Genomic DNA, 23,601 nt, shown 5'->3' with positions numbered 1-23,601 from the left:
TCTGGCACAGATAGGGGGAGGCTTGATTCAGACTATTAAAGAAACCACTCATTTTCAGTACACTACAAGATACGGTATAAAATGTGATTTGAACCCTTTATTGTGTCAATCAATTGATCCCGTTTAATATGCTCACGTCAGCAACACATGCATGGCTATCACTAACATTACAGCACTAGTAATTTGTTGCTTAGACATGCACGTAACAAAATGTAAACTACAATTAAACTTCATGTTTTAGGTCCTTTAAATCACTTTGAAATTGCAAGGCAATTCTGAGGTTGATTTAGCTCCCCACGCAGGGATTGTTCTTGTACAGGGAACGCCCCATGGAGTCCAGTACTGAGCAGTGCCTGTTGTTCTATACTGCTGACCAAGAACATCAATGATCAAGAAAACTCATTCTTTTCTGTTATTCTCAAGGCCCTGCATATTCCCAGGTAAGCAGCAGTCCTACAGATTCATGATAGCTAGAAATGCAGACAACAGAGCTCTCTGGAATTATGTCACTCGGCTCATAGTAATTTACCACCTCTGTTAGAAAAATAACATTTGCCCCCAAGCTTACAACAATACCTTACTCTACTTCCCTATCTACATTATTAATTTTTGAAAATAAGCCACCAAAATCCAAACACTGTCCCTGTTTTAACTTTTTGATGCAGTATGTACCCATGTGATATGTATGCATTTCCAAAATTCATAAAGCAAATACCAGTCAGCAAATGACTTACAATGAGATTCAGTAAATCTTTTTCAATGACATGTCAGACTATAACAGTCACTTTGTTGCCAAAGGTGCAACATCCACTCTGATAACACAACAGCTCAGCTACAAAAAAGCTTTATCACTGATTTTTCACACTCTTCTCTCTCAGTTATCTAGCTTCCACCTTTTTGACATCTGCAAGAAATTTCAAGATGAACTGTCACTAGGCATTATCTTCATAGTTTGTGTTTGCTTTTGTGATGAAAATATGACATACTTCCAGCAAACAAATCTGAAATTCTGACTCACTTAGTTCAATAGTAACAGCGCATCCATGAAATCTCCCTGCGGGGAATTTTTTAGAAAACTTCCACATTCACTCATTATAAGTGACCACACCAAATGAGACATCTGTTTACGAATTATAATGAGACACTTTGAGACACATTTGATCTCCTACTCAATGTTTAATAGTCTTGAAGAAATGTTTTAAATGTGTATAAGGAGTCCAATCTGTTCTACTCTTGCGGTACACTGCTCAAAAAGTAGTATTTTAAAACCATATTCTGAAACTCTTGATAGTACTATGCCTAGGCCTTTACTATTTAATGGGGCTTTTTTTCCCCTCTATAAGCACTTAATTAGAAAATAATTGGTTTAATTTTCAAAAATGGAAAAAAAAATTGGAGCTCTCTATATTAAATGGCAAAACTAGTGCACAATTTAAGTAAGTATATTCATCAAGAACTGGAAAACTCTTAAGGGCAACATTTCTAAAAATACAATCCTACCTAAAAAATACTACCTTATAGAAAAATAACTGGATTTTGTGGGTTTTTTTTAAATATATAAAACAAAGACGTAAGATAACATTCAATAGTGAAGAGAATCTCTGTGTGGCCTGGGGACAGTAAAATCTTACCTTAATCTTCTGGCTCATGTGAAGAAGACACAGAAAACGAAAAGAAGACAATATGCTGTCTACCACTAGACCCTTCTGCTTGTCACCCACATCAGCTCCCGTAAGCTCCTATACTAGGTTTTTATACTGTACCATTTATCTTTAAGAGACTTCAGCAATCTAGTACAGTCTGGCTCCATAAATATGAAAAATGCTTAAATATTTAGTTTTACTACAAAACTTATGAAAAAGAATACCAAGAAAGAAAATTCTTAGAAGTATTAACCATTTATCATTTATTTTGACAAACAATCCTCAGTATTTTGACTGATTTGATACATCCCAATATATAACTTTCTCCCACAAAACTCAATGTAGGACACTGAATGTTTAGAACATGACAAATTAGGAAAAAAAATTGTTTTTGGTGTCGTATTTAACCTCCTAAATTCCTTTTTAATTTAAATATATATAAATATTTGGAAATAAAAAATATTCTCCCCTTATGCCATCGTATGTATTTCTTCCAATAAAGCCTAAAAAAATTATTGACTTCTAGTGGAATAATCAAAGTTTGTATACTGATTCCAACAAAAAGGGTTTCTTTTAAAGTTATACCTTTATAACCATTATTTGTTCTGCAATTTATAATAACCAATTAAAAAACCTCAAAGATTCTAAGTGTAAGCTTTAGAATTATTTAGAACTCTAATAAAGATGATAAATTCTTTGTAGTTCTGTTAAGGTCATGCATATGAGTTGAAAAAAATTATGATCACAGAATCATAGAATAAATCATAGAATCATGAAATGGTTTGGGTTGAAAGGGACTTCAAAGATCATCTAGTTCCAAGCCTCCTGCCATGGGCAGGGACATGTTGCACTAGACCAGGGTTCTCAAGGCCTCATCCAACCTGGCCTTGAATGCTTCTAGGGAGAAGGCATCCACAACTCCCCTGGGTAACCTGTGTCAATGCCTTAGCACCCTCATAATGAAGAATTTCTTCCTTATGCCTAGTCTAAATCTACCCCTCTCCCCCTATTTATAGCCATTCATCTTCATCCTACCACTCCATGTCCTTGTAAAAAGTTCCTCCACAGCTTTCTTGTATGCTTCTTCAGGTACCAGAAAGCCATTACAAGGTCTCCTTGGAGCCTTCTCTTCTCCAGGTTGAATAACCCCAACTCTCATTGCCTGTCCTCATAGCAGAGGTGCTTCAGCCCTCCAATAATCTTTGTAGAAAATACCATGTAAACTTACAGTCCCAATTCAAATATTTTTTCAACTTAGCATTGCCCAACTATCTTTCCTAGTTAGGACTGCCATGACTTGGTGTTCAGAAATTGGTGGCCTGGTTTTGTCCCATCTAGGCTGGTCTAGAATAACCTAATATTTTTCTATCCTCGGGCTTTAATGACAGAACAAGGTCCATAATGTTCAGCAAGACTCTTGCATCTTCATCACAAAGTAAGGCAGGAATCACCTTTATGAATAGGTCAGGGCTGTTCAATTTACTTTTTAAAAAAGTCATTCCATTAAAATAATGCGAAACTCAAATACAGTAATGAATAAAAGCTGCTTTGTTCCTGTAAATTGGTACAAAATATCTTCTATGTTGCCTTTTAATAAGTGCAAAGATTGTTGTCAGTCTAGAGAGAATTAACAAGAAACAAAAGTGAAAAATCATCACCATCAAGCATGGAATTTAATAACTACATTTTAAGAGAAACGCTAAATATCTAAAACTGGATTAAAATACTTGTATACTCATTTAAACCTTACAAAATAAGCAACACAAATATCCCTACTTTCCTCAAAACTATTTCCCAAAGACTGTAAGGAAAATGTGACATGTATTATGTTGACATACGTTCAATTTCACATGACTAACACAGGTTATGCTTTACATCAGTGTCTAAAGGAATGCAGACTACTAATACTGCTATTATCAAGCAATTTAAATCATAGTATAATTATAAAGAAAGATGGATTGCAAAAGCTTTCTAGTTTCTTTTCAGCATTTAAATTGGAGAGAAAGATAACTCAAGACATTTTAGTGACAAAATGCCTAAAACCTAATAGATAAAGTCAACAACATCTGCAAATTAAACTTACTGGAGACAGCTTAAGAAAATCAAAATACAGTATTTTACTCATGGTCCCAGGTAATATTAGCATAGCTTTCACAAAGTAATTAACACATCCAGAAAATCAGGAAAAAGATATGTAAGCATAAAACATAACTTCATATCTGAAGCTTCTTATCTATTTACTACTCATGTGAAAATTTGATTTTCAAACAGTACAAGCTAATAAATCTGGTTTGCCCAGAACTTTTAACTTACTTTTGATAATGTATAACACACTCTGTCAGAGTGCTTGGAGACAACAGTCTTGAAAATAATCATGGTGCAGCGGGCTAGAGAAACCATAAGTGGAAAAACCCCAACCCTTTAACTGTTCCTGAACAGTATACAGGAATTTCATTAAAATCTGGCCTTCAAAGGTTTGTTCTAGAATGCCAGCTAGAATATACTTAGATTCAACAACACAAGTAAGAAATAATTGCGTAATCAGCATTCACCTTACTAATTCTTTCATCTTCTTTCTGTGATGTTTCTTTTACTATCTAGGTTTCTATTACACATGTTTCATTAAATATCTTCATTTTGCAAAATATTTGTTAATAACACTATCAAAAATGTTTTGTCTTTTTTTAGCTCGATATTTCTTCAGGAAATTTGAGACTGTGATTGCTCTGGCTATCTCCCTGGATTTTGGTAAAGAACACTTTTTAATCTCTGCTGAATTTCAGCTAATTTGAAAGAAAGAAATTGCAAACTAATACGTTCATTTTGCTTTTACAGTCTTGTGTTTGCTAATTTGATGTTTATCTGTAACTGTGCTGAAATATCCTTTTTTCCCCCATTTCAAAACTACAGTCACAGTTTCATTAATTTAAGTATACTTAACTGTGAATAGTTATGAAAAATTACTTAGTCTAAACTTTGCAACTATATTTGAATATACTGATAAAACAGGGAACATATATCCGTCCACGGAGTTTACTGAACTATCCTGAAAACACAGGAATCTTAGGTTCCTTACCTAAGTTGTATGAAAGTACCTGTTAGATAATTTTCCTGAAAAGGTCAGTGGGCACCCATTTCTGATACTCTGTATAGTACAACAATATTGCTTCATCAAGATTTATATCCTCAAAATACCCTCCACATGGCTTATGTCAAGTAATATGTAATCTCAGCAGCATGCTATAAAATACAATATTGATAAACTACAGCACAATTGGATATAGTCAATATGTCCTTGAGAAGACTAAGCAGTATGGACCACTTTTCCACCACTTTGCCTGCAGACAATGACTCACTGTCTGTGCTGAAAATCCTAAGCAATGTGCTTCCAGCCAGAAGCCAAGTTCTCTCTGCAGCCAACTTCACAATACTGGTCCACAGCGTGGCACCCACAGAGAGTGCTGCAGTTTTCTCTTCTGCTGCAATGATGGGGAAGTAGCAAGGATTTGAAAGCAAATGGTAGGCACTTGGATCTCTATGCCAACATGGGATCAGGATTGTTCACCAGAAATACTCCAACATCCTGTAATATTGATATATCTGTAACTGCACCCAAATCATACATCTAAAGTCATAAGAAGTAAATGGTGGGTTTGTGCTGTTCTCCAAGGATGACTATACTATGTCTGTATATGTAAATGCAAACACAGAAATGAATTTTAGATATAGCCTGTGAAATAATTTCTTTAGGACTGTAATAACATACAGAAAAGTTGATTTGTGTTGTTGATCTGCAAATAAATAACTGTTTAGAACTGCAGCGGAAATGAACCCTAGTGTTGTCTCCATGGAAACGTACTTGCATGAATAAAATAAACAGGGAAATCTGTGTTGAATGTGATTCAAAAACTACTCACAACCCTTATGGGCAAGAAAAAAGAAAGAGAATGACAAGTTTAAAAAACTCTTGTGATGTGATGTGACGTGATGTGATATGATACAATGTGATATGATATAATAAGATATACAACTGGCCATGCCAGTAAAAGAACATTAAAGCATTATCAGATCTTGACAATAATTCAATACTGGGAAAAATTGAAGTATTCACTTAGTATTCATGTACCCTAAAACTTATTCTTTAACTCAATAGGAATATTCAGTTATACCAACAAATCAACAAAGTTATGCCTACATTTTTTAACATTAAATTCACAATAACGACGAAGTCATAGGTTTAGAGAGACACAGGCTTTATCTAAATAACTTAAAAGGTGTATCAGAAATTATTTCTTACACAGAACCTGATATGTATATGTATATGTACTCATTTATGTAGGAATCAATATAAATAAGACAGTTAAGTTTTTAAGCCATCACATGTTTGCCTATTTAGAGTCAACAAAAGCATGAAAGACAAGTCAGGAGATTTAGAAATCACTGACTCCAAAGACTAAATTTTTCAGACTTAACGGAAGACATAACGAATCTGCTTCTTTCTTAATGCTACTGTTATGCATTGCCTTGGAATGCCTGACAACAGAAGGAATATAAAACCAATAGAAATATGAGTAGAATTTGAACATACACAAGAAATTAACATCTGGAAACACCTATTTATCCTTTAGAAAACAGATTTTTTTTTCCTTTCTTTCTTACACAGTCTTAACTAAGACAACTTGGATTTATCACATGTTACAAGCTGAATTAATAACAATACCTACAGTTCAGATTCATCAGTATTTTCCAAAAGAAAATGTTCAAGTTTTCCCACACTGTCTATAATTACAATCAAGAAAGAACATTCACAGCTACCACTTCTTGTGTACTGTAGAGTTGCCAGACTGTTCACTCTGACAAGAAAGAATGGTCGTATCCAAGTTTTATGTTCTTCATAATGATAAGGAGATTGAGGAATCTGTCTGATGGACAGAGAGAACGAAAGTCTATAGAGAATAAAACCAGGGACATTCAGGACAGAAGGAAGTGAGTATGACTGAAACTGGGCAAAGATCAGCTTGGAAAAACTGAGTGAAAACTGATAATTTAAGGAAAGCTGTCTGAAACTGAACAATTCTGCATGAAAATGTTACTACAAACTCTTAAAGAAAGAGACTGCCCTATGTATAGTTTGCTTTATTTATTTCTGTGTTCCAAGCACCCTTCCATTTTATCTTAATACTCTGTTGTATCCTTCATTTTGTGCACAAAATACTCAGAGGTACTCCGTATCTCCTTGTTACCCCAGAATCTGTCAGTTATTGGTCATGATTCATATTTCCTCATCCTCTGAGCCTTCAGTTTCCCATGCACTTGACTAGCCTCACAGATATCTAGCATATTCAACATTCATCCACACTGGGATTTTAATTTTGATCAGGAGTGGTTTTTTAAGCTTGTCTCCTGATCATACCTACTTCTTATGCTTTGATTTCCTTTACAGAACAGCCTAGGTGCATGCAAATCCTTTAGGATGAAATTAAACCAGAAAGTGTGCTTAAGAAGTGTGCATTCCAAGTGTTATGAGGTATTCAGCCCAAGCTGGACTGAAGTAAAACTGGACTGTAAGTGATGCAGATGTCAGATTCACATATCTAGCCAATCTTTCTATACATAGCCATTAACTTTCTGAAACCTAAAGGAACATAACTTTAAGGCTTCTGTTTCTCTGTGACATATGGTTGAATAGGTTCTAAAATTACTAGACAGAACAGGAAAAATATTTGTTAAACTCTGCTTCCTTAAAAGCCAGGCTAAAAATTCTGGGGGCACATATCTTTTGAGAGATTTAACAGCAGACAAGTTTGGCCTTTTTGATAAAATTCAAACTTCACAAGCTCTGGTTACATCTTTCCTTCCTGTTGATGGTTGCTGTCCCGCTCAGTTGCAGCAAATCAAGGATGGTCATCAAGACAGGGTAATCAAGTGCAACCGGTTATGGTGCCAGTTACTTCATTGTCAAATGGCATTTATTAAGCATACAAACCTGAACAATCACCTGGGCTTGGATGGAATTTTGACCTTGACATATGTCTGAAAGGACTGCAGCAAGATTAGAATTTTAAGTAGTCTCTGAAGCATCTAAATATTTGAGCCACCGTGATAAAGAGATAATGAAAAGCCTGAAAAAACAGAACCATAAATAAGACCTGATACATAGACTAAATTTAAATTATTGTTATGAGAAAATGAAATTGCCTTGAGACCTTAAAAATAGATTTGGAAATTAATTATTAGATAAACATCTTTTAAATTTGAATGCATTTCCTATATATTTTAGAAAGTACATAAAACCAAGAGAACCACAGTAAGCCTTTCAAAAGCATGAGTGATACAGAAGCCTGTATGAATAATTACACTTAGAAAGTGAATACTTGTATTTAATTATTTGAGTATAAGCACCATCATTCTATCATCAGAAAAAATACTGAAACATTTTAAAAAGTCAACAAAGCATCTGTAACAAAATTGAGAACTGTCAGAGACAGTTCACCCATGTTCTTTGTGAACAGAAAATTCTTCTTGAAATTTTGCAGTATATTCTAGAACACATAGCATTGTATAATGCAAAGGAAAGATAAGACTCAACATACATAAATGTCTGACAGAAAGGTACAAAGAGGACAGAGACAGGTACTTTTCAGTGGTGCTCAGTGACAGAATGAGACAATGGGCACAAACTGAAACACATGAGGTTCCCTAGGAATACCAATAAATGGTTCTACCCTTCAAGGGTGATAAAGCACTCCCATAGGCTGCCCAGAATGGTTATGGAGTCTCCATCCTTGGAGATATTCAAAAGCCATCTGGGCACAGCCCTGGGCAACCAACTCTAGGGAGTGCCGACTTGAGGGGAGGACTTGGACCAAATGATCTCCAGAGGTCTCTGCCAACCTCATCCATCCTATGATTCAGTGACTCAGAAAGAGAAGTATTTCTGACTAAAAAAGATGATCTCTAAATGTATCACACTTCTATTTGACTAAAGCAAGTATCTGCTAGAACCCGGTATTTAGACAGAAACATAGAATGATGTAAGGAGATATGTTTGTTTAATTATTTTACTCAGCCCACTGAAAAACACCCTAGAATACTACTAAAATATTGTGAGATATATCAATCTCCAGAAAATTAATATCCACTGATATTTCAAATGGATTGGTTCACAAAAACACTTGAGGATGATGATGGATATGTATTCTAAAAGTGTCTGGCAACAGGTTTCTGACAACAATTCATCTGGGCGTTGATTTTTCTAATTATTATCATTACTGTTTATCCTTGGAGCTAGATGATTTGTCTATTCTTCAAATCATCAAAAAATACAGTATAGTTCTGGTAAAAAAAAGGAAAAAGGAATTCTTGATTGAATAGGAATAACTACAGGCAAAAATCTGAACTATTAAGCAAATTTCAGATTTGATTTGTATGTGAATATATTTTTAAAAAAATATATAACCTATATTTGTAACAATACAGTATTATAAAGCTGTAGAGTTACATACCTGCCCTAAAGTAAAAATGCATTGGGAATCATTCTATTTTATAATTATTTCAGGTAACTGAATAGCATGTATACATATGTATACTCCGTATGAAGTATGGAGACACATCAGCTGCCTTTAAACTTGAATACAGTGATCATTATAGTTCATGGCACAAAGAAATAACCAGGGTAATTTACTCTCCTCACACTACAATTCATGTCCAACTAAACAAACTCACTTAAAATATCAATGCAGTGGTGAATATTTTTGCTGGTCCCTCTGTATTTCTTGAATTTCATCCAGATATATTCTGGTATCACTTACTGGGCTAACTAAGGATACATTTGAAACACATTCTCTGACTGACAAAGCAGGGATTGAATTGCAGGCTGAATTCTCAAGCAGGGCGGTATTGCCTAAACAGCCGAAGAGTAAGTGCTGAGTGCTGAACCGTGAAATATAAAATGCTACCCTGCCTCTAAACATCAGAAGGAGTGTACATTTTTCCTGAGAATGAGCAGCAAAGCTCTACATCTACAGTGGGGGTGGTTACTATTCAGACCTTGTAACTCTTTGTCATACTACAACCAACATTTCAAACTGTCATGTTCAGAGACAGATTCTGCTGGCAGCAGGTGTATAACCACAACCTGAACATTGTTGGCAAACTTTGCCTACAGAAGATGCACTGACATTTTTCTGGCATATGGGCATAAAAGCATGAATTTGAGTATAGATACCAGAACACATGAAGGACCTCATTAGCAAAAAAACCCTAAGCATTAACATACAAATGACACTAATCCTGCTCCTCTTTTCTTTTTTTTCTTAGTGCTGGAAAATAGAAAACTGCATGAAAAACTGTATACTAAAATTTAAAGTTGTAAGAAAAAGAACACATATACAACTCTTCTAGAGACAAGATGAGAGTTAGATGCCTCTGATAAAGCAAGACAGCAAATGAAGATGAATGTAAGCCAGGCACCATATCTGAAAGATCTTTCACCAGATAATTATTGACATACAGTCAGGTCAACCACCTCTCTGGTTTTTTTAAGGATAAGTGTCCAGATTTTAAGCTTGTATTTCTAATCCTGCCTGTGAAGAACAGTCAGGCATATGCAATTATAAAATTTGCATGTGCACTTACAAATCATATGAAGTCATAATATGCTTTCCATGATTAAAACGGCATACTCAGAATATTAAGACCACTTTTAAGGTGTTAAGATCTTGTTCTTTTTGTCTCTCATTTTATTAACCCCAAATACTATAAATAAAAACTTATAAACACTCCACATTTTTTCTCTCTTCTGAAAACTATCAGCTTGTGAATAAGAATAACCCAATGTTTATTTAAGATATTAAATAAGTACATAATAAGTTTGAAAAATGAGTCCCTTTTTTCATCTTAAAGATCAAAAGAAGGAGGTATTTTGATCTAACATACTACTGATGACTGGGTCATCTCAGATGAAAATCACACAATTTCTTAGAAAAGGGGTGCTGTAGTGTATTTCTTTGATTATTCAAATATCAAACATGCTCTCCGAGAAACTCCTTCAAAAATAGAGCAACGGCACTGCACCTAAACTGTCATCATTTTAATGTGAAGTGACAAGGAAGTGACAGATAATGAACAGCCTGAACATTCAATTGCTTGTCATTAAACCTCCGTTTCCTCCTCAGGCAGGTTTTGAGAATACCACAAGGCTCCAATGTGCTGGAAAAAGTTCCCTAAAGCTGAGTTATAATCTTATACACACACACAGATATATGTGATGTATTCCAATTAGAAAACGGAGTCTGAGCAATAAGGCTACAGGAACGCACTTAAGAAGATGGGCAAGGTTTAAAGAGGTCTGTTGAATTTCTCAGGGAGTGTAATGCACTTTATATTCTTGCTTCTTATTTGCTCCTCTTATTGGGAGCCATCATGGATAGGTCTCAGAATTTGACTAATACGTATCATGACATAGGAAATAAAATATCAGTTGCAGGAAAGTCTATATATACTACTGCTGTTGAAAACTTTTCCAGCAGGTGGTAGGTAATGCCAACCTCAGTTGTCATCACCATACAGGTCCAAATCTATCATGATGATCCTAATTTTGAAATTAGAAATGTGTGCATTATTTGTAATGAAACCACAGTAGTTAAAACTGTTTGTAACTACTTCCTCTTCCAACTACTGTTTGTACTAACTTACATCATCACTGCAATGACTAACATTCTAAACACAAATATTTTAATGCATATTGCCTGCAAAAATATGAAAATTCTTTTTTTTCCATATAGGTGCTTGCCAGGGAACTGCTTGAAAAGGACAAACGTCTTCATCTATATGAAACATCTAATTTTTTTTTCTTGCTTAATATTTCTGGGATACTTCTAATTCTCTGCAAAAAGTAGACTCCATGGTTTAATCCTGACATGTTAGAAAGCACAACATATTAAAGCACTCCGGGTCATCATGGTTAATGTTATAGCAAGATAAAGAAAATATTTCTTTTATTAAACTGTTTTAATACTGTTAATTCTGATTCATTTACCCTCTTTCTCCTAAGGTATGTGAAATCTTACTTCTAGTAATAACATATTTATTTGCAAAATCTAAAGCAAGACATTTAGATTTGTTTTATTTAAACTCTACTTTCAAAGAAAATTTAATTTTAGTAAGAAAAAAGAAAAACAATATTTGTAAAACTCAAAAATGAAAGCAAACTTGAACTCCCAGCTCATGAAAAAGTAAAAATGTATATCTGGTCAACACAATTTGATTTTACTGCTATGATCTGCAAGCAAACAAAAACCACTATGTCAACAGCTACCATTATCATGCTTTGGGGTTTGTATATTAAAATATCCTGCCTGATGATTAATTTTTAAAACCTTGATTCCACACACACTGCAGGTTTTTTTTTCTAATGGATCTGATGCCATGAAAATGAATTATACAATCATTGTATTATATTAACACATTTTGGAACAGAGTTCACTTATAAATACTTCAAAAAGGAATCACTGCAAATGGCTGATAACCACCTTTTGCCCTGAAATTTCATGAGCTTTACAACCACAGAGACTGTGTTCTATAAATTGTTCCGCTAACATTCCATAGGGAGTAGTTCTGAGTGTGGACGAGGTTGTGTTTGACTTATTCAACAAAACAGGAGGAAGAAAAAAGTATGAAATCTCTCAAATACATTAAAAGAGGAGAAATATATTATGAGTTTATTAAAATTATATAAATCCCTTCCAACAACAAAAGCTGCACTTATGTGTTACCAGATTCGTAATTAAATTGACAACTGAATAAATAATTTCACTTGTTATTATAAAAAAAAATTAAATCACAAAGAGAAAGAAATGATTGAAAATTTCAAAATTTTGAATAAGTTATGTCTGAATACAATTGATGAATCAATAAAATAATTGCTGCCAGTACAACCTTACCACCTTCTTATGACTTATAAACATTCTAAGGCTTCCTGACATTTCCAAATCATTGATTAGGATCCTTATCCTGTTTCTAAGAGTTCTAATGGGACCTAAAATACCTGTTATTTTTTTATTTGCCTAATATAATATCTGCAATAATATATCTTATACATAGTAAATGTCATTACAGCAGCATTTATTCCCCAATAAAATGCAAATGCTTCATCTATCTCTATTAAATTCAACCATTTTTATAGTCAGAAAGTACCACTTAGTTGCAAAAACCTAAAACTTAATGGTTATATTCTTGCCTGAAAAGACAGTGAAAATGAACTATAGAAAATAGGCCTGGAGGGAATCCTAGAAATTAGTTCAGTCCGTTCTCCTGCCCAGACAATCATCAAGCAGAAAAGAAAGCTATGTACATCCTACATCCTGGTAGGGCAGCACTAGCAGAAGATTTTGCAAGTACCAACTGCAGAGAATTTTTTTTGTCTTTAAACAAATTTGATAACACCTTATAGATTCTGCATTTGTTTGAAGATTTCTGTTACAATTTGAAATATGTTGACTTTAGTGGCATTTTAATAATTCAATGCTTGAGAAATTTAAATTCATCAAAACTGCTGAATATATCACAAATTCAAAGTACAGGAGAAAGACAGGAGAAACAGAGTAGCTCCAAAGAACTAAGAAACCACTTTCTATAAAAAGTTAATTTTAGCAGGGACCAAGACCAGTTTTTCAAGTATAACGATCAAAGAAAAGCAATAAGAGTGACATAGATCAGATTCTTAAAATATACCATTGTAAATTAACAGAATTTACAAAAACTTTATGGGTGTGCTAAGGCAAGTGTAGCGGGAACCAGTAGAGAACTGGATTTGTTCAGCCTTGAGATGAAAAGGCTTAGGGAAAACCTATTACCATGTACCAGTACATAAATTGTGTCTACCAAGAGGATGGAGACTCCCTTTTTACAAGGAGTCCCATGGAAAAGACAAGGGGTAATGGATTCGAGAAGAAAATTTTTCACCATGAGAACAATTAAACATTCGAATTATCTCCCAAGGGAAGTGGTAGATTCTTCTACACTAGACACTTCTGAGGTTCAACTTGACAGGAAGCTGGGCTATCATATTTAAATTATATTTCACGTGAAAAGGTTGGACCAGATGAACCTTGAGGTCCCTTCCAACCTGGCATTCTATAATTCTAGGTTAATTTTAAGTTTATGCAGATACACATACATGCAAATATACAGCATGGAATTCATGTTTAGATTAGTGTTTAACTTAGAACATGTTAAAAACCACAGTCTTAACATCCACACAATTACATGGTCATAACAGCTTTTGCATGTTTGTTTACTCAATAACCTACAAGTTACTCCTGATTCTGATCTGGTCTCTTTTACACAAATAATGTTTCCGACTCAAGGAAAAAATAAGTTCACCTTTAAAATCTGCCATGAAAATGCTAGTTGTATGAACCTCCTTTGCCTCTTTTCCAAAAGACTTTTAGTAGGGTAGAGGAACCCAGGTGACAGATATCATTAAAGCAGTCACACACTTTTATAATACAGAATTCTTCATTAAAATCTTTATATAGCAGACTGTCGATAGCAATTTATGACAGATACCTCTACTAACCATTTAACTTGAGATTTCTTTGGCGATAAGGTACAAGTCTCTATTTCTACTAGTTTTCCTATAAGCAAATATATTTACAAGGAAAATAAAGTTTAAAATAGTAAGCTTTCTAATGTACTGGTGAAATCAGAAAAGTCATAGTTCTTATAATCTGTCTGTAAGGAAACTAGAGAAAAAAACTAAGGAACCTTTGTCATACCAAGAAATATTCACCTCTGAATTTCTAGTCAGGTCTGACAAGCCTGTTATATATTATCAGCTCAGCAATAAAACTATAACACAATAGTGATCTGATAAAGATACAGGATTGTATCGACAGAGAAATTTTATCTAGGATTACTCTCATCCTTGTAAGACCATCACTACACTGGTAAATTATTATTCAAGAACTTAAAAGAATGAGGTGAAATTCAGGAGAACTAAAGGAAATTGGATTCCCTCTTTTTTTTTTTCTTTTATTTACTTATGATGCTGAACGTTTTTCATTCTGTTTTGTTTTGCTTTTCACAGCAAAGAGAATAGAATCTATCAATTCTTCTGTCCCCAGTAGGATACAATCCAGAAAGAGTGAGAAATCAACCTTCAATTTTAAAGCAATGGCAATACTAGGAAAGTTGTGATGTCAAAGCTTTTTCATTCCCAGGTTTTTTATTTTACTTTCATAAAGGGATAGATACTAACATAAGATATATATTTGACTTAGAGTTAGAATTAATATTTAATCAACGTTCATACTCCATTAAAATTAAGTTTTATACATACAGTAGAGAAATACAGGATTTAGAAAAGTTTGACTGGCCTCTCCTTTCCAGAAAAAAAAGTGTAGCCTCGTGGTTACTCTTATGGAAAAGATAGGATATAGTCCTCTCTCAGACATAGGTGAGATGTGGAGACTGTTTTCTTCCATTAATTATAATAGAAATAAATCTACTAAAATAAAAAATGGCTGCAAGGGATATCAGGTAAAATACCCACTCAGAACCCTGTGAATCTAAAACTGCTTTTCTTGAAGGAATTTGTGCCAATGCAATTTTATTCATGTCAGAAATAAAATGGTTGTATTTTTCATTTTAATCTAAGCTAAATTTTTCTGCACTTCTTGTCTATCTCCAAAAAAAATTAATTAAAAACCCTAAAAGACTATGTATTTATTCAACCTAGCTTTGTCTGGTGTAGTAGATAAGAGGGAGAAAATATGAGGAATTTTAGGCTACTACACATGCACTTACATGGCAAGGAGACTATTACAGGTTTATCACTCAAATATAATGATAAAATGCAGTTGAGAAGAGAAAAACTTTATTAAAGTTTTGGCAGAAAAAGTTCACCAGAATCTGAAGGCAGATGATGAAACTCTTACTAATGATGTCTACATGCTAACCTATAAAAATGGACGTATATATAGATACATATAGAAGCACATAAAATATATACAACTATATATTTAATTATATTTGATAACATTTTTACAAAATAATATTTAGGTTAGTTTTGCTTCAACTGCTCTCAAATGATGCTTCTCATCTGGATTTACTACATTTTAAATACATGCTCTGTGGTATAGTATTCTTATGCCACATTTTTCATCGTTTCATTTTCTAATTTCCATCCCTTTCTGGTGGAAATCATTTCAGTAAAACAGATAATTGCTTCTGCTTAGCAATGGCAAAGAGCTTGCCTTGGGTTATGGCAGTCTCTAAAATTAAGATAGAAAAAAAAAGTTTTCTATCATTATCGTTCTCCTTTTCAAGTACCTTTTCATCTCATCCTCTTCAATGGTGTCCAAAGTCATGTTTTCCCCACTGTTTATACTTTTCTACTGTTTTCTTGCATTTAGTTGTAATTTTGCTTCTTATCTTCCCCACAATCCTTCACCTTCAGCCTCAGTTTTGAATGTCAAAATTTTACAATGGCTTAAGAAGAAACCTAGTATATGGTTCCAAAACAATTGCTCAGTCCACAGCATTTTCAATACCAGTCATAAATCTTTTTGTCTTTCTTTTTTCTCTGCACAAAAAGCTGCTATGGTGAAAATTCTTCTGTATCTCAACACGGAAAACAAAGGACTGTTCTGAGACCACTGTATTCTTGAAATATCGAGAAGTCGTAAGATAAAACTGTCACTCATTTCCATTTCCATGTTTTCCATAGTCTTGCCTTAACTTTCATCTCTTGGCAGTTAAGTTTGAAAATTTTGTCCTTATTAAAAATACAAAGCAAAGATTGACAAATGGGAGTGAATGACAACATGCAGCCCTGCTATGCTATCAAATTTTAAAAGCATCAGGGAAGCAAACAGTCCTTATGAGTCTCCCTTCATCGTTATCAAAAAATATGCTTGTTCATTGGAAGGACTGTAGAAGTTTTCAGCTTTCTATTCAAGGAGAACTTTCTTCTAGACTGATGTGTAAATTTTAGGCCCACTTCAGCCAGATAGCACTGCATGACTCGGAACTTCTGCTAAATATGTACAATTTTATTTTTTCAGTTTGATCTAAAAACTAGACTTTAAAACTCAATCACAGACACTATCTATGGGCAGGTCCATACATATATCTGCATTTGTGGATTGTAGTAATATTTAATATAAACAATTAAATAAATAAGTTACCTAACACAACTGTTTAATGGATTGTCTAAATAGATGCTTTTCTTCCCCTCATCCTTTTACCCAGATGAGCACTATTGCTCTTTATTTTGACACTGCTTGTGCCACTTGTGAAGACTGAGGTTTTGGTTCATTCAGAATGCTCTGATGCAAGCAAAATTCTACGCACTTTCTGTAAAAGCTGAAGAGAAGCCAAGCCTCCTGGAATGGGCTCATAAGACTTTTTTTTTTTCATGTTTGACAAATCCACAGCATTTTGTTTGTAGCAGTTCAGGTGACCCAAAACGTAATTTGTGTAAAAATAGTGCCACTAGAATAAATCACAAATTACAACTGCTTTAACTATTTGATTATTTGAAATAGGCATTAATTAAACATTATTATATCATAGTTTTCCTTTTTAATTTTGTACTCTCCTGGCACATTTACACAGGAAAACTCAGCTCATACAACTGTCATTCAATATCATTTAAATGTATTATCCAGCTCTTAAAAACAATAAATAGCCAAACTAGTTGGATGAGCATGATAGCACTTCCTTATTACATTCTGCAAAGGGATTTCTTTAAGTAAAAGAGAAACAATATACAAGAGGTTTCAAATTTTTTCTAATTAATAAAGCCATAAAGAAAAATATGACTGAGAAAACCACAGACTTAAATTATAATTCCATTTGTAGATTACCAGTCAGATTTAACTGACATATAAAGAAATAATGCTGATGATATCTATCTTGTGTTGAGCTTAGTTAATAATTACTCAAGTACTCTAGTACAATTGAGAAGCAAATTGATTTTAAAATGTAATGACGGTGCCGTAAAACTATCAACCTACTATATATGCATGTGTTTTTATTTTAATTTTCTTTGTATGCTCTTTCCTTGATGATTTGATTTATAATATTTGAAAAAAATGCATCATTCTTTGGCAGTTTACATAGATGACATTGTATATGTTTGTTACTTAGACAAAACAGAGGTAATGAGGCAATGAAACATTTATGTTTCTGTATGTCTTCTGATTAGCCAAAAAAAGTTCGATGAGTCATTTCAAAGGAATTTTTTTCAAAGTACTGGAAGCAATTACAGTATACGGTAAATTATTAACCTGTAGTTGCTTCCCAAAAAATAAAAAAATGCATCAAACATTTATTCATAGAGTGCGTACTTAGTCTATATTTAAAGCATGCATATACTGTGCATACTTAGTATATCTTTGTATTTATGTAGTCTCTACAGTCTGTAAATATATGTATAAAGCGAGTACTTAAAACTGGTGAATAACTTATAACCATTGACTCATCAAATAAACATATTCATTAGGAACACCAGTAAAAGACTAATTTCTAGTGATTTACACAGCTTTATATAGAAATACACAGAATCATATAAGTCCAAGCTCAGACAGACAGATAGAATTTAATTTCGGATGCAGTCATCTCAGTTTCTGTGTTTGGCCTCATTGTTGAATGAAATAGTTTAGTTCTTCCATTTTGGGGTATAAGAATGTTCAAAACAGACATAATTCTAGGAAGTTTATATAGAACTTGTTGTTACTGTTTTTTTTTTTAAAGCTATAGCACATAGCCCACTTTTGTTGATCTGTCACAGAAAGCTATATGTAAAGATGTTTTCATTTTCTTCAAAAGATTTCAGAGGTCTGATTAACTGGATAGGCAACACATTTTTTAAAAAAAACTTGTGACATGTAATGTAAGAGGGACTATAGAACAGCCGTGAGCAGAAGAGGAAGCAAAGGAACAGGAGTAAATTTTGAGACAGTACATGCATAGGAATCTCTTCTATCTGACATAACCAAGTACCTCCTGTTTACAACTCTGTTGTGTGGCAAAGAGAGGGAGATAAAATTCAGCAATAGTTTTAAGCCCTGTCATCATTTAAAGAGGCTAGGTTAATAGGATCAAAATTAATTTCCTGGACTTATGAACCCCTCCTTACATCCAAACAATATCTGGCTATTTGAGAAGTTTGTTACAGTCGCAGATTGTTGCTTAAATTCTCTTATAAAATCTAACTTTATTCTCCTCACTCCTCTGAGATGATATTCACATTCCATATTCTTGAACCTCAGCTGTTCTACATAAACACAGACCAGGATCCATGTGAGCAAATCATGTAGATTTGAATTCCAACAGTGAGAACTAATAGCAAAAAGTAACTAATAGCAAAAAGTACATAGGAATGACTACTTTAGCTGTTCTTTCAAGAATTCAAGGGACACAGGGTGAGTATTCCCTAAATCAAGGCAAAGCAATAAAGAAACAAATTAGCAAGCACAGTAGCCTGGGGAACAATAAATACATCCAGTAAGTCAGACACAGTCCACATGTGGCTGATAATTTAACACCATGAAAGGGGATTACAAATCTGCAGTGGTGCAGTGAAACACTAAATTCCAAAGAGATTTAGTGCAAGTAATACAAGGTAGCTTTAACAGCTGACAAAAGATAACAAAAGAAAAAGCACGAATAGTGTCACAGTTTTCATAATATTAAAAGACATAAGGCCATATGGAATCTAAGCATGCAGACACTGCATCGCTCTTAGGATGCAATATATTAATCTCTAAAGTAGCAGTCTGGCTGGCAGTTTCATTAAGGACACACTACCTCAAAAAAAAAAAAAGCATTAAAGTAAGCTTTGACAATTTGACAAGTCAATTCATGTGCCTAGATTCATGCTTTAAAGAAATATAATTCCCTAACCTAATCTATAACAAAGTAGAATAAGAAATAAATCAAGTGTTTTTGATAGTCTCCTGAACTACTTTAAAGCTGATTTCTGTTGAAGAGTTGGATTATCACCAAAACGTAAACCTCACACAGATTAATATTTTATACTTCTAGGAGTAGCATCTCAGGCTACCACTGAGACAAATAGCCTAGAAACAAAACTGTAAGATGTCTTAAAATGTATCCACTATTGCTAACGTGGTTTCATTAACTAGTTCTCCCCTTTATCCATTAAGATTACAGATTTGAAACATTACAGTTTTACATTCTATCACAGGAATAAAAAAAAATGCAAACAATTAAAACTAATTTTGTCAATAAAGTAATGGCAGCAAAAATACACAGTATTGATACTTATCACAGATAGTAATGATTTGATAAATATTTACAAAGTAACATTTTAATAAAAGTTTGTTGATGAAAGGGCACACATATATTTTCCATCAAGAGTGAATTTTCTGAAATGTTTCAAATTACAGTTTTCTAAATTCTGAACTGTTCTCTTGCCTATCTGATCTTTGTGAAGGAAAACAAACAGGAAAACCAACCTCTCAGATTTTAACACATTGGCAATAAAGCTTTGTAAGAACAAAGTTATTTAAATGGCATTATCTGCTATTTGTCTTATTCTATATTGCCATTTTTTCCCCACTGAGTGCTAATAAGTGCTTGCTGTTGAAGAGGTTTACATTTAACATCTGTCATTTGTATCCAGAAGTAGCACCTACAGGGAACTGTCAAGTAGATTGTTATTCTCCTCTGTAGCACCAGCAAATCTGTCTCACATCATTTACATACAGATAGTTATAGGCATTCATCATTTCATTATGCTGACTGTCTCACTATTCTAATGTATAATGTCTCTTTAATGAGCCTCAAAAAATACAATATTCCTTGATTTATGACTGCTTAACTGAAAAATTATACGGATTGACAAAAACTCATCATAAAGCATTTTTTGTGTTCCCACTACCTCGCACATTAAATTTAACAAGAACTCTTGAGTTAATCTCGTGATTTGTTTCTTTGACAAAAGAAATTATCAAATTTTAACACACTAGACTTCACAGTCACTGCTCTTATAATAAGTATAATTTCTCTTCAATGAGAGAGAACTAAAGAATTCAACAAGTTAAAATCAATCAGTTTTTGTCAAAGAAATAAAGGTATTGGACAATCTGTTTCAATATTATATGTCAATTACCATATACTTCCTAACTTATCACGTGCAATACTCCTATACCAGACACGCACAAGTGACTCATAAATGAGTTAATTTACATGTTCAAGTAAAACTACGCTTTATTGTACAAACTTCAATTATTTCATACACAAATGGTTACCACTGAAAAACAGCTCTGCCATTAAAAGGATGCTGTAGTATTACCAATATATCTAAAACACCCAAAAGAAAGCCGAGAAGAAGAGGCAAACACTTCATTCGCTTGACTACACTCAGACACTATGTGGGTTTAGTTCCTCCAGTGACATGCATTTAAAAATAATATCAGCGTTACATTGGGGGCACCAGGTTTTGACTAGCCAAGCTGAAAAAATTTTCAAACAATGCTCATCATAGCCATTGGAAGGAAGAATTTTCACTAAAGGTAAGAAAATATGCAATACTTTGTTTCCAGTAAATTTACATCTTCTGGCTGAATGCCTTCAGTATATAAGGAGTTAATATCTGTCTGAAGTTTCTCATTTAGCAGAGGTAACTGTAACTTCTTACTTCCTATCCAAGATGGTTTTAATTTACACTACAGACAGTCAGTCCATCACTCTCTCTCCCACTCATCCATTCATTTCCACACGGGTTTTAGAAACATAGTATTGAGACCTGTCCCTCTCTTTCAGAATGCCAGCCCTTCCAGAAGGTTCTAACGTAATGAGTGCAGATATAAACAAAACTGCACTAACATAACCTTACATGACCTGACCTCATAAGTATCACTTCCTGTTTCCAAATAATGAATCCAGGCAAAAAAGACTATCCATTCAATGCAGTAGAAATGTTCAGAGATTTAAGCAACCGATGGCAAGCTACAGTCCCTAGATCCCTGCAAAAAATCACCTTTAAGCAAAAAATCGTATGAAGCAACCTACAATGCTACTCCTTATTTAAGAGCCTTTTTAGTAGATGCAGATATATCATGATATGACAGAAAATAAAGTGCCAAAGTTGCATGGATATGTTTGACCCTAACAATGTTAAATGCTTAGTACAATAAACATTCTCGTTTTGTAATTTTGGACCTATAGTTTAGTTCCTTTGCCCTGAATAATCCAGTCAACATCAAAGTCTGAATTTCAGTGATTTCAAGGAATGAGGCTTCTATGAATATAGATATATTTTCCCCTCATCAACACACTGCATTTTTATTATCTAGGAGAATTTGCATGTCTACACATCTCAACCATATAAAATAACAGTCTAGCAAATAAGCCAGTACAATGTTCTCTCTATTTTTTTGTTTCTGTTAATAAATCACAAAACCTCCATGGCATTATTGTATGTGAAATTTATATCTCTGAATCCAGAAAATAAGTATGCCAAACCAAATACCTGTTACAAATAACTGAAGACCCAAATTTATACAACTGGATACATTATCAATTCAAAATATTTCAAGATATCCATTCAATCCCACAACAAAGAGCTTTATATCTCACCTTGCAGTAGTGTGATAGAATCTAGTTTTAAAAAATGATGAATATTTACTAATTACAACAAATGCTTTGACTGTCGTTCTGATAATCTAAGGATTATCTTTCTGTGTCCCTTGAGATTAACTGTGAGGCACAAAACCACGAGTGACCAAAGACAATAGGTGTAGGCTATGTCTGTTAGTGTTGATGTTGAAAAGTTGTGCCCTCTAACAACGCTAACTTAAAAGCTAGAAAAAATTATGATTCCTTGTTAGTCTTAAGTGTCATACACAGAAGATGATAAGAACAAAGTAAATATAGCTACCTGCATAGCCCTCTTCATGTTGCAACTCTTATTTCTCATCTTTCTTGCCTTGTAACTGCATTGTTACATCTCCTATAGTGTACAATTAAGACTTCTAAAAAACTGGCTAATGGTGTTCGTGACTCTTGACTTTCCTTTCTCATTTTGAATTTCAAAAAAGACAGTGGGGAAACATCTGTCCAAAGATGCTTTATGCCTTCACATTGTTCTTTCTTATACATGCACATAAATATATGGCAGTGTTTCTCTGGTAGAACACTGAATTACAGATTTGCTTGTAAAGTACAGAATTACCCAGAAACCTAACAAAATTTTATCGCACAGTGTTGCACAATTGAGTCTACTTACAGGAAGGTGGTTCTGTGAGTGGATTCAAGACTTCATTCAATATAGTCTACAAATAAGAAGAAAATCCAAAGTGCGTTCTGTTCCTAATTTTCTGACTCTCTGCAGATACACCTAGGAAACAATCAGTAGAAAGTAAGTATAAATAAATATAGAAAATAATATACACCTAAGTATTAGAAATAAAGAATAAGAATATATTTAAGAATAAGCTAACACAAAGTCTATACTATCAATATGCAATTATCACAATATAGAAGACAAAAGTTTAAATTTTGTCTTCGCTTAATGCTATAGTACCCAAGTGATCCCTAAGTTTTTCAGTTTCAATGCTGGCAAGAAGAATCAAACAGCTGTTATCGTTACACCTAAACAGCTATCTGGTGGCCTGAGAGGAGAAATGTAATTACCACAGGTGGAATTGGTCCAGCCTTCCAAAACAGCACAAAAACGTTTCCATTTAATATGTAAACTGTAGAATGTAAAATTTGTTAAATAAATAGTCATGTTTGTTTTAACAGTAGAGTTAATTCAGAAGTTTTAGTAGAAACTGAAACATGTGACATTATCTTCTTTCAGCAGAAACAGAAGAAGTAGCTTCTATTCCATCTCCTGGTTCTTACTTTCATACTTGGCAGAATTCGACAAAAAGTGATTTAAGAAGTGACAGGGATAAAGCAGAAAGAGGGCCTGTTTACA

At 33.7% G+C, this 23,601-nt stretch overlaps 1 long non-coding RNA gene across 1 annotated transcript in view; it reads right to left on the bottom strand.

The window, feature by feature from the left end:
• Positions 1–22,990, bottom strand: part of LOC138719580 (uncharacterized) — a 173,142-nt gene extending 150,152 nt beyond the window's left edge. The window contains exon 1 of the long non-coding RNA XR_011337237.1: positions 22,906–22,990. This is a non-coding gene — a long non-coding RNA (uncharacterized lncRNA). The remainder of the gene's footprint in view (positions 1–22,905) is intronic.
• Between the last annotated feature and the right edge of the window lie 611 nt (positions 22,991–23,601).

The sequence above is a fragment of the Phaenicophaeus curvirostris genome, chromosome 4, assembly GCF_032191515.1.
Source record: "Phaenicophaeus curvirostris isolate KB17595 chromosome 4, BPBGC_Pcur_1.0, whole genome shotgun sequence".
Lineage (NCBI taxonomy): Eukaryota > Metazoa > Chordata > Aves > Cuculiformes > Cuculidae > Phaenicophaeus > Phaenicophaeus curvirostris.
Note: the sequence above shows the minus strand (reverse complement) of the source record. Positions and strands in the feature narration are given on the sequence as shown.